Source organism: Lonchura striata, chromosome 1A (assembly GCF_050655825.1).
Source record: "Lonchura striata isolate lonStrDom1 chromosome 1A, ASM5065582v1, whole genome shotgun sequence".
In the NCBI taxonomy this organism is placed as follows: Eukaryota; Metazoa; Chordata; class Aves; order Passeriformes; family Estrildidae; genus Lonchura; species Lonchura striata.
In genome coordinates, this window is record NC_140741.1 from 10,117,401 (window position 1) to 10,130,142 (window position 12,742).

Consider the following 12,742-nt stretch of genomic DNA (forward strand, 5'->3'; position numbering starts at 1 on the left):
GGGTGCGCGCAGAAGCCCGGTGTTCTGCGGCTTCGTTCTTCGCCCTCGTACAAGCTACCGCTCTGTCCGGCTCCCGGAGCAGGAGAAGCGGCTGCTTCGCGCACACAACAGCGGAGCGGCAGCCGTACGCTCCGAAGCGCTGCTTCAGCCGAAAGACGCCGGCCACCGGCGCTTGGCTTCGGACAGCTCCGGAGAGCCCTAGTGTGCGTCTGCACTAGACTGCATCATAGCGAAAAGCTTTGGCAGTGTGTCTCGCAGGGAGATAGCTTAGGAGCGCAGCGCACTTATGCCTCCCTTGTCCAGAAACACGATTTTACTGCACACTCCAAAACAGTGCTCTTTTTAGGGCAATATATAAGCTGCTTTCTGACAGCCGTGATCTTTCGATTACTCTTGCCCAGCTCGTTGTTTTAACGTGCACATGCCGACCTGGCATTGAGTGCACAGTGAAAGCAATCGCAAAAGTCCAGCAGCTGCTGACTCCCAAACACAAGGCGCTGGCTATGTTCTTCCTTCTTGACACCTCAACGCAGTCCTTCATTTCTGCAGTTGCCATCGAATTCTCTGCACTCGGTGCCTCAGAGGACGAGCACGAGTTTCCCAGGAAGGGCTGCATCAGGACGAATTCAAAACTCAGGAAAATTGTTCTGAAACACCTTCCATAAGGATGCTAGAATGGAATTGAAGAAGCAGGCGAGCGGCCACCACGGTCCACTAGCAGTCCTTAGGGTGCGCGCAGAAGCCGGGTGTTCTGCGGCTTCGTTCTTCGCCCTCGTACAAGCTACCGCTCTGTCCGGCTCCCGGAGCAGGAGAAGTGGCTGTTTCGCGCACACAACAGCGGAGCTGCAGCCGTACGCTCCGAAGCGCTGCTTCAGCCGAAAGACGCCGGCCACCGGCGCTTGGCTTCGGACAGTAGCCGAGAGCCGTAGTGTGCGTCTGCACTAAACTGCATCATAGCGAAAAGCTTTGGCAGTGTGTCTCGCAGGGAGATAGCTTAGGAGCGCAGCGCACTTATGCCTCCCTTGTCCAGAAACACGATTTTACTGCACACTCCAAAACAGTGCTCTTTTTAGGGCAATATATAAGCTGCTTTCTGACAGCCGTGATCTTTCGATTACTCTTGCCCAGCTCGTTGTTTTAACGTGCACATGCCGTCCTGGCATTGAGTGCACAGTGAAAGCAATCGCAAAAGTCCAGCAGCTGCTGACTCCCAAACACAAGGCGCTGGCTATGTTCTTCCTTCTTGACACCTCAACGCAGTCCTTCATTTCTGCAGTTGCCATCGAATTCTCTGCACTCGGTGCCTCAGAGGACGAGCACGAGTTTCCCAGGAAGGGCTGCATCAGGACGAATTCAAAACTCAGGAAAATTGTTCTGAAACACCTTCCATAAGGATGCTAGAATGGAATTGAAGAAGCAGGCGAGCGGCCACCACGGTCCACTAGCAGTCCTTAGGGTGCGCGCAGAAGCCGGGTGTTCTGCGGCTTCGTTCTTCGCCCTCGTACAAGCTACCGCTCTCTCCGGCTCCCGGAGCAGGAGAAGCGGCTGCTTCGCGCACACAACAGCGGAGCGGCAGCCGTACGCTCCGAAGCGCTGCTTCTGCCGAAAGTCGCCGGCCACCGGCGCTTGGCTTCGGACAGTAGCCGAGAGCCGTAGTGTGCGTCTGCACTAAACTGCATCATAGCGAAAAGCTTTAGCAGTGTGTCTCGCAGGGAGATAGCTTAGGAGCGCAGCGCACTTATGCCTCCCTTGTCCAGAAACACGATTTTACTGCACACTCCAAAAACACTGCTCTTTCCAGGGCAAGATGCCAGATGCTCTTTGATGGCCGTGCTCCCTTCCTGCTCTTGCCCAGCTCGTTGTTTTAACGTGCACATGCCGTCCTGGCATTGAGTGCACAGTGAAAGCAATCGCAAAAGTCCAGCAGCTGCTGACTCCCAAACACAAAGGCTCTTGTCTACGTTCTTGCTTCTCGACACTTCAACGGAGTCCTTCATTTCTGCAGCTGCCATCGAGTTCTCTGCATCTCGAGCCTTCGGGGACGAGCACGAAATTCCCAGGAGCGGCTGCATCAGAACGAAGTCAAAAACCAGGAAAGTTTCTCGGAACACTTTCAATAAAGCATGCCAGCAGTGCATTGAAAAGGCAGGGAGCTTTAGTCACCGTCCTCTAGCATTGCCAAGGCTGTGCACACAATGTCGTCTCCCTGCGGCTTCGTTCTTCGCCCTCGTACAAGCTACCGCTCTGTCCGGCTCCCGGAGCAGGAGAAGCGGCTGCTTCGCGCACACAACAGCGGAGCGGCAGCCGTACGCTCCGAAGCGCTGCTTCCGCCGAAAGACGCCGGCCACCGGCGCTTGGCTTCGGACAGCTCCGGAGAGCCGTAGTGTGCGTCTGCACTAGACTGCATCCTAGCGAAAAGCTTTGGCAGTGTGTCTCGCAGGGAGATAGCTTAGGAGCGCAGCGCACTTATGCCTCCCTTGTCCAGAAACACGATTTTACTGCACACTCCAAAACAGTGCTCTTTTTAGGGCAATATATAAGCTGCTTTCTGACAGCCGTGATCTTTCGATTACTCTTGCCCAGCTCGTTGTTTTAACGTGCACGTGCCGTCCTGGCATTGAGTGCACAGTGAAAGCAATCGCAAAAGTTCAGCAGCTGCTGACTCCCAAACACAAGGCGCTGGATATATGCTTGCTTCTCGACTACTCAACGCAGTCCTTCATTTCTGCAGTTGCCATCGAATTCTCTGCACTCGGTGCCTCAGCGGACGAGCACGAGTTTCCCAGGAAGGGCTGCATCAGGACGAAGTCAAAACTCAGGAAAATTGTCCTGGAACACCTTCCATAAGGATGCTAGAATGGAATTGAAGAAGCAGGCGAGCGGCCACCACGGTCCACTAGCAGTCCTTAGGGTGCGCGCAGAAGCCCGGTGTTCTGCGGCTTCGTTCTTCGCCCTCGTACAAGCTACCGCTCTGTCCGGCTCCCGGAGCAGGAGAAGCGGCTGCTTCGCGCACACAACAGCGGAGCGGCAGCCGTACGCTCCGAAGCGCTGCTTCCGCCGAAAGATGCGGGCCACCGGCGCTTGGCTTCGGCAGCAGCCGAGAGCCGTAGTGTGCGTCTGCACTAAACTGCATCATAGCGAAAAGCTTTGGCAGTGTGTCTCGCAGGGAGATAGCTTAGGAGCGCAGCGCACTTATGCCTCCCTTGTCCAGAAACACGATTTTACTGCACACTCCAAAACAGTGCTCTGTTTAGGGCAATATATAAGCTGCTTTCTGACAGCCGTGATCTTTCGATTACTCTTGCCCAGCTCGTTGTTTTAACGTGCACATGCCGTCCTGGCATTCAGTGCACAGTGAAAGCAATCGCAAAAGTCCAGCAGCTGCTGACTCCCAGACACAAGGCGCTGGCTATGTTCTTCCTTCTTGACACCTCAACGCAGTCCTTCATTTCTGCAGTTGCCATCGAATTCTCTGCACTCGGTGCCTCAGCGGACGAGCACGAGTTTCCCAGGAAGGGCTGCATCAGGACGAAGTCAAAACTCAGGAAAATTGTCCTGGAACACCTTCCATAAGGATGCTAGAATGGAATTGAAGAAGCAGGCGAGCGGCCACCACGGTCCACTAGCAGTCCTTAGGGTGCGCGCAGAAGCCCGGTGTTCTGCGGCTTCGTTCTTCGCCCTCGTACAAGCTACCGCTCTGTCCGGCTCCCGGAGCAGGAGAAGCGGCTGCTTCGCGCACACAACAGCGGAGCGGCAGCCGTACGCTACGAAGCGCTGCTTCAGCCGAAAGACGCCGGCCACCGGCGCTTCGCTTCGGACAGCTCCGGAGAGCCGTAGTGTGCGTCTGCACTAGACTGCATCCTAGCGAAAAGCTTTGGCAGTGTGTCTCGCAGGGAGATAGCTTAGGAGCGCAGCGCACTTATGCCTCCGTTGTCCAGAAACACGATTTTACTGCACACTCCAAAACAGTGCTCTTTTTAGGGCAATATATAAGCTGCTTTCTGACAGCCGTGATCTTTCGATTACTCTTGCCCAGCTCGTTGTTTTAACGTGCACATGCCGTCCTGGCATTGAGTGCACAGTGAAAGCAATCGCAAAAGTCCAGCAGCTGCTGACTCCCAAACACAAGGCGCTGGCTATGTTCTTCCTTCTTGACACCTCAACGCAGTCCTTCATTTCTGCAGTTGCCATCGAATTCTCTGCACTCGGTGCCTCAGCGGACGAGCACGAGTTTCCCAGGAAGGGCTGCATCAGGACGAATTCAAAACTCAGGAAAATTGTCCTGGAACACCTTCCATAAGGATGCTAGAATGGAATTGAAGAAGCAGGCGAGCGGCCACCACGGTCCACTAGCAGTCCTTAGGGTGCGCGCAGAAGCCCGGTGTTCTGCGGCTTCGTTCTTCGCCCTCGTACAAGCTACCGCTCTGTCCGGCTCCCGGAGCAGGAGAAGCGGCTGCTTCGCGCACACAACAGCGGAGCGGCAGCCGTACGCTCCGAAGCGCTGCTTCAGCCGAAAGATGCCGGCCACCGGCGCTTGGCTTCGGCAGCAGCCGAGAGCCGTAGTGTGCGTCTGCACTAAACTGCATCATAGCGAAAAGCTTTGGCAGTGTGTCTCGCAGGGAGATAGCTTAGGAGCGCAGCGCACTTATGCCTCCCTTGTCCAGAAACACGATTTTACTGCACACTCCAAAACAGTGCTCTGTTTAGGGCAATATATAAGCTGCTTTCTGACAGCCGTGATCTTTCGATTACTCTTGCCCAGCTCGTTGTTTTAACGTGCACATGCCGTCCTGGCATTGAGTGCACAGTGAAAGCAATCGCAAAAGTCCAGCAGCTGCTGACTCCCAGACACAAGGCGCTGGCTATGTTCTTGCTTCTTGACACCTCAACGCAGTCCTTCATTTCTGCAGTTGCCATCGAGTTCTCTGCACTCGGTGCCTCAGAGGACGAGCACGAGTTTCCCAGGAAGGGCTGCATCAGGACGAATTCAAAACTCAGGAAAATTGTCCTGGAACACCTTCCATAAGGATGCTAGAAGGGAATTGAAGAGGAGGGCGAGCGGCCACCACGGTCCACTAGCAGTCCTTAGGGTGCGCGCAGAAGCCCGGTGCTCTGCGGCTTCGTTCTTCGCCCTCGTACAAGCTACCGCTCTGTCCGGCTCCCGGAGCAGGAGAAGCGGCTGCTTCGCGCACACAACAGCGGAGCGGCAGCCGTACGCTCCGAAGCGCCGCTTCCGCCGAAAGACGCCGGCCACCGGCGCTTGGCTTCGGACAGTAGCCGAGAGCCGTAGTGTGCGTCTGCACTAAACTGCATCATAGCGAAAAACTTTGGCAGTGTGTCTCGCAGGGAGATAGCTTAGGAGCGCAGCGCACTTATGCCTCCCTTGTCCAGAAACACGATTTTACTCTACACTCCAAAAACACTGCTCTTTCCAGGGCAAGATGCCAGATGCTCTTTGATGGCCGTGCTCCCTTCCTGCTCTTGCCCAGCTCGTTGTTTTAACGTGCACATGCCGTCCTGGCATTGAGTGCACAGTGAAAGCAATCGCAAAAGTCCAGCAGCTGCTGACTCCCAAACACAAAGGCTCTTGTCTACGTTCTTGCTTCTCGACACTTCAACGGAGTCCTTCATTTCTGCAGCTGCCATCGAGTTCTCTGCATCTCGAGCCTTCGGGGACGAGCACGAAATTCCCAGGAGCGGCTGCATCAGAACGAAGTCAAAAACCAGGAAAGTTTCTCGGAACACTTTCAATAAAGCATGCCAGCCGTGCATTGAAAAGGCAGGGAGCTTTAGTCACCGTCCTCTAGCAGTCGCAAGGCTGTGCACACAAATTCGTCTCGCTGCGGCTTCGTTCTTCGCCCTCGTACAAGCTACCGCTCTGTCCGGCTCCCGGAGCAGGAGAAGCGGCTGCTTCGCGCACACAACAGCGGAGCGGCAGCCGTACGCTACGAAGCGCTGCTTCAGCCGAAAGACGCCGGCCACCGGCGCTTGGCTTCGGACAGCTCCGGAGAGCCGTAGTGTGCGTCTGCACTAGACTGCATCATAGCGAAAAGCTTTGGCAGTGTGTCTCGCAGGGAGATAGCTTAGGAGCGCAGCGCACTTATGCCTCCCTTGTCCAGAAACACGATTTTACTCTACACTCCAAAAACACTGCTCTTTTTAGGGCAATATATAAGCTGCTTTCTGACAGCCGTGATCTTTCGATTACTCTTGCCCAGCTCGTTGTTTTAACGTGCACATGCCGTCCTGGCATTGAGTGCACAGTGAAAGCAATCGCAAAAGTCCAGCAGCTGCTGACTCCCAAACACAAGGCGCTGGCTATGTTCTTCCTTCTTGACACCTCAACGCAGTCCTTCATTTCTGCAGTTGCCATCGAATTCTCTGCACTCGGTGCCTCAGAGGACGAGCACGAGTTTCCCAGGAAGGGCTGCATCAGGACGAAGTCAAAACTCAGGAAAATTGTCCTGGAACACCTTCCATAAGGATGCTAGAATGGAATTGAAGAAGCAGGCGAGCGGCCACCACGGTCCACTAGCAGTCCTCAGGGTGCGCGCAGAAGCCCGGTGTTCTGCGGCTTCGTTCTTCGCCCTCGTACAAGCTACCGCTCTGTCCGGCTCCCGGAGCAGGAGAAGCGGCTGCTTCGCGCACACAACAGCGGAGCGGCAGCCGTACGCTACGAAGCGCTGCTTCAGCCGAAAGACGCCGGCCACCGGCGCTTGGCTTCGGACAGCTCCGGAGAGCCGTAGTGTGCGTCTGCACTAGACTGCATCATAGCGAAAAGCTTTGGCAGTGTGTCTCGCAGGGAGATAGCTTAGGAGCGCAGCGCACTTATGCCTCCCTTGTCCAGAAACACGATTTTACTGCACACTCCAAAACAGTGCTCTTTTTTCGGGCAATATATAAGCTGCTTTCTGACAGCCGTGATCTTTCGATTACTCTTGCCCAGCTCGTTGTTTTAACGTGCACGTGCCGTCCTGGCATTGAGTGCACAGTGAAAGCAATCGCAAAAGTCCAGCAGCTGCTGACTCCCAAACACAAGGCGCTGGATATATGCTTGCTTCTCGACTACTCAACGCAGTCCTTCATTTCTGCAGTTGCCATCGAATTCTCTGCACTCGGTGCCTCAGCGGACGAGCACGAGTTTCCCAGGAAGGGCTGCATCAGGACGAAGTCAAAACTCAGGAAAATTGTCCTGGAACACCTTCCATAAGGATGCTAGAATGGAATTGAAGAAGCAGGCGAGCGGCCACCACGGTCCACTAGCAGTCCTTAGGGTGCGCGCAGAAGCCGGGTGTTCTGCGGCTTCGTTCTTCGCCCTCGTACAAGCTACCGCTCTGTCCGGCTCCCGGAGCAGAAGAAGCGGCTGTTTCGCGCACACAACAGCGGAGCTGCAGCCGTACGCTCCGAAGCGCTGCTTCCGCCGAAAGACGCCGGCCACCGGCGCTTGGCTTCGGACAGTAGCCGAGAGCCGTAGTGTGCGTCTGCACTAAACTGCATCATAGCGAAAAGCTTTGGCAGTGTGTCTCGCAGGGAGATAGCTTAGGAGCGCAGCGCACTTATGCCTCCGTTGTCCAGAAACACGATTTTACTGCACACTCCAAAACAGTGCTCTTTTTAGGGCAATATATAAGCTGCTTTCTGACAGCCGTGATCTTTCGATTACTCTTGCCCAGCTCGTTGTTTTAACGTGCACATGCCGTCCTGGCATTGAGTGCACAGTGAAAGCAATCGCAAAAGTCCAGCAGCTGCTGACTCCCAAACACAAGGCGCTGGCTATGTTCTTCCTTCTTGACACCTCAACGCAGTCCTTCATTTCTGCAGTTGCCATCGAATTCTCTGCACTCGGTGCCTCAGAGGACGAGCACGAGTTTCCCAGGAAGGGCTGCATCAGGACGAATTCAAAACTCAGGAAAATTGTTCTGAAACACCTTCCATAAGGATGCTAGAATGGAATTGAAGAAGCAGGCGAGCGGCCACCACGGTCCACTAGCAGTCCTTAGGGTGCGCGCAGAAGCCGGGTGTTCTGCGGCTTCGTTCTTCGCCCTCGTACAAGCTACCGCTCTGTCCGGCTCCCGGAGCAGGAGAAGCGGCTGCTTCGCGCACACAACAGCGGAGCGGCAGCCGTACGCTCCGAAGCGCTGCTTCTGCCGAAAGTCGCCGGCCACCGGCGCTTGGCTTCGGACAGTAGCCGAGAGCCGTAGTGTGCGTCTGCACTAAACTGCATCATAGCGAAAAGCTTTAGCAGTGTGTCTCGCAGGGAGATAGCTTAGGAGCGCAGCGCACTTATGCCTCCCTTGTCCAGAAACACGATTTTACTGCACACTCCAAAAACACTGCTCTTTCCAGGGCAAGATGCCAGATGCTCTTTGATGGCCGTGCTCCCTTCCTGCTCTTGCCCAGCTCGTTGTTTTAACGTGCACATGCCGTCCTGGCATTGAGTGCACAGTGAAAGCAATCGCAAAAGTCCAGCAGCTGCTGACTCCCAAACACAAAGGCTCTTGTCTACGTTCTTGCTTCTCGACACTTCAACGGAGTCCTTCATTTCTGCAGCTGCCATCGAGTTCTCTGCATCTCGAGCCTTCGGGGACGAGCACGAAATTCCCAGGAGCGGCTGCATCAGAACGAAGTCAAAAACCAGGAAAGTTTCTCGGAACACTTTCAATAAAGCATGCCAGCCGTGCATTGAAAAGGCAGGGAGCTTTAGTCACCGTCCTCTAGCATTGCCAAGGCTGTGCACACAAATTCGTCTCGCTGCGGCTTCGTTCTTCGCCCTCGTACAAGCTACCGCTCTGTCCGGCTCCCGGAGCAGGAGAAGCGGCTTCTTCGCGCACACAACAGCGGAGCGGCAGCCGTACGCTCCGAAGCGCTGCTTCAGCCGAAAGACGCCGGCCACCGGCGCTTGGCTTCGGACAGCTCCGGAGAGCCGTAGTGTGCGTCTGCACTAGACTGCATCCTAGCGAAAAGCTTTGGCAGTGTGTCTCGCAGGGAGATAGCTTAGGAGCGCAGCGCACTTATGCCTCCGTTGTCCAGAAACACGATTTTACTGCACACTCCAAAACAGTGCTCTTTTTAGGGCAATATATAAGCTGCTTTCTGACAGCCGTGATCTTTCGATTACTCTTGCCCAGCTCGTTGTTTTAACGTGCACGTGCCGTCCTGGCATTGAGTGCACAGTGAAAGCAATCGCAAAAGTCCAGCAGCTGCTGACTCCCAAACACAAGGCGCTGGATATATGCTTGCTTCTCGACTACTCAACGCAGTCCTTCATTTCTGCAGTTGCCATCGAATTCTCTGCACTCGGTGCCTCAGCGGACGAGCACGAGTTTCCCAGGAAGGGCTGCATCAGGACGAAGTCAAAACTCAGGAAAATTGTCCTGGAACACCTTCCATAAGGATGCTAGAATGGAATTGAAGAAGCAGGCGAGCGGCCACCACGGTCCACTAGCAGTCCTTAGGGTGCGCGCAGAAGCCCGGTGTTCTGCGGCTTCGTTCTTCGCCCTCGTACAAGCTACCGCTCTGTCCGGCTCCCGGAGCAGGAGAAGCGGCTGCTTCGCGCACACAACAGCGGAGCGGCAGCCGTACGCTCCGAAGCGCTGCTTCTGCCGAAAGTCGCCGGCCACCGGCGCTTGGCTTCGGCAGCAGCCGAGAGCCGTAGTGTGCGTCTGCACTAAACTGCATCATAGCGAAAAGCTTTGGCAGTGTGTCTCGCAGGGAGATAGCTTAGGAGCGCAGCGCACTTATGCCTCCGTTGTCCAGAAACACGATTTTACTGCACACTCCAAAACAGTGCTCTGTTTAGGGCAATATATAAGCTGCTTTCTGACAGCCGTGATCTTTCGATTACTCTTGCCCAGCTCGTTGTTTTAACGTGCACATGCCGTCCTGGCATTCAGTGCACAGTGAAAGCAATCGCAAAAGTCCAGCAGCTGCTGACTCCCAGACACAAGGCGCTGGCTATGTTCTTGCTTCTTGACACCTCAACGCAGTCCTTCATTTCTGCAGTTGCCATCGAGTTCTCTGCATCTCGAGCCTTCGGGGACGAGCACGAAATTCCCAGGAGCGGCTGCATCAGAACGAAGTCAAAAACCAGGAAAGTTTCTCGGAACACTTTCAATAAAGCATGCCAGCCGTGCATTGAAAAGGCAGGGAGCTTTAGTCACCGTCCTCTAGCAGTCGCAAGGCTGTGCACACAAATTCGTCTCGCTGCGGCTTCGTTCTTCGCCCTCGTACAAGCTACCGCTCTGTCCGGCTCCCGGAGCAGGAGAAGCGGCTGCTTCGCGCACACAACAGCGGAGCGGCAGCCGTACTCTACGAAGCGCTGCTTCAGCCGAAAGACGCCGGCCACCGGCGCTTGGCTTCGGACAGCTCCGGAGAGCCGTAGTGTGCGTCTGCACTAGACTGCATCATAGCGAAAAGCTTTGGCAGTGTGTCTCGCAGGGAGATAGCTTAGGAGCGCAGCGCACTTATGCCTCCCTTGTCCAGAAACACGATTTTACTGCACACTCCAAAACAGTGCTCTTTTTAGGGCAATATATAAGCTGCTTTCTGACAGCCGTGATCTTTCGATTACTCTTGCCCAGCTCGTTGTTTTAACGTGCACATGCCGTCCTGGCATTGAGTGCACAGTGAAAGCAATCGCAAAAGTCCAGCAGCTGCTGACTCCCAAACACAAGGCGCTGGCTATGTTCTTCCTTCTTGACACCTCAACGCAGTCCTTCATTTCTGCAGTTGCCATCGAATTCTCTGCACTCGGTGCCTCAGAGGACGAGCACGAGTTTCCCAGGAAGGGCTGCATCAGGACGAATTCAAAACTCAGGAAAATTGTTCTGAAACACCTTCCATAAGGATGCTAGAATGGAATTGAAGAAGCAGGCGAGCGGCCACCACGGTCCACTAGCAGTCCTTAGGGTGCGCGCAGAAGCCGGGTGTTCTGCGGCTTCGTTCTTCGCCCTCGTACAAGCTACCGCTCTGACCGGCTCCCGGAGCAGGAGAAGCGGCTGCTTCGCGCACACAACAGCGGAGCGGCAGCCGTACGCTCCGAAGCGCAGCTTCTGCCGAAAGTCGCCGGCCACCGGCGCTTGGCTTCGGACAGTAGCCGAGAGCCGTAGTGTGCGTCTGCACTAAACTGCATCATAGCGAAAAGCTTTAGCAGTGTGTCTCGCAGGGAGATAGCTTAGGAGCGCAGCGCACTTATGCCTCCCTTGTCCAGAAACACGATTTTACTGCACACTCCAAAAACACTGCTCTTTCCAGGGCAAGATGCCAGATGCTCTTTGATGGCCGTGCTCCCTTCCTGCTCTTGCCCAGCTCGTTGTTTTAACGTGCACATGCCGTCCTGGCATTGAGTGCACAGTGAAAGCAATCGCAAAAGTCCAGCAGCTGCTGACTCCCAAACACAAAGGCTCTTGTCTACGTTCTTGCTTCTCGACACTTCAACGGAGTCCTTCATTTCTGCAGCTGCCATCGAGTTCTCTGCATCTCGAGCCTTCGGGGACGAGCACGAAATTCCCAGGAGCGGCTGCATCAGAACGAAGTCAAAAACCAGGAAAGTTTCTCGGAACACTTTCAATAAAGCATGCCAGCAGTGCATTGAAAAGGCAGGGAGCTTTAGTCACCGTCCTCTAGCATTGCCAAGGCTGTGCACACAATGTCGTCTCCCTGCGGCTTCGTTCTTCGCCCTCGTACAAGCTACCGCTCTGTCCGGCTCCCGGAGCAGGAGAAGCGGCTGCTTCGCGCACACAACAGCGGAGCGGCAGCCGTACGCTCCGAAGCGCTGCTTCCGCCGAAAGACGCCGGCCACCGGCGCTTGGCTTCGGACAGCTCCGGAGAGCCGTAGTGTGCGTCTGCACTAGACTGCATCCTAGCGAAAAGCTTTGGCAGTGTGTCTCGCAGGGAGATAGCTTAGGAGCGCAGCGCACTTATGCCTCCCTTGTCCAGAAACACGATTTTACTGCACACTCCAAAACAGTGCTCTTTTTAGGGCAATATATAAGCTGCTTTCTGACAGCCGTGATCTTTCGATTACTCTTGCCCAGCTCGTTGTTTTAACGTGCACGTGCCGTCCTGGCATTCAGTGCACAGTGAAAGCAATCGCAAAAGTCCAGCAGCTGCTGACTCCCAAACACAAGGCGCTGGATATATGCTTGCTTCTCGACTACTCAACGCAGTCCTTCATTTCTGCAGTTGCCATCGAATTCTCTGCACTCGGTGCCTCAGCGGACGAGCACGAGTTTCCCAGGAAGGGCTGCATCAGGACGAAGTCAAAACTCAGGAAAATTGTCCTGGAACACCTTCCATAAGGATGCTAGAATGGAATTGAAGAAGCAGGCGAGCGGCCACCACGGTCCACTAGCAGTCCTTAGGGTGCGCGCAGAAGCCCGGTGTTCTGCGGCTTCGTTCTTCGCCCTCGTACAAGCTACCGCTCTGTCCGGCTCCCGGAGCAGGAGAAGCGGCTGCTTCGCGCACACAACAGCGGAGCGGCAGCCGTACGCTACGAAGCGCTGCTTCAGCCGAAAGACGCCGGCCACCGGCGCTTGGCTTCGGACAGCTCCGGAGAGCCGTAGTGTGCGTCTGCACTAGACTGCATCCTAGCGAAAAGCTTTGGCAGTGTGTCTCGCAGGGAGATAGCTTAGGAGCGCAGCGCACTTATGCCTCCCTTGTCCAGAAACACGATTTTACTGCACACTCCAAAACAGTGCTCTTTTTTCGGGCAATATATAAGCTGCTTTCTGACAGCCGTGAT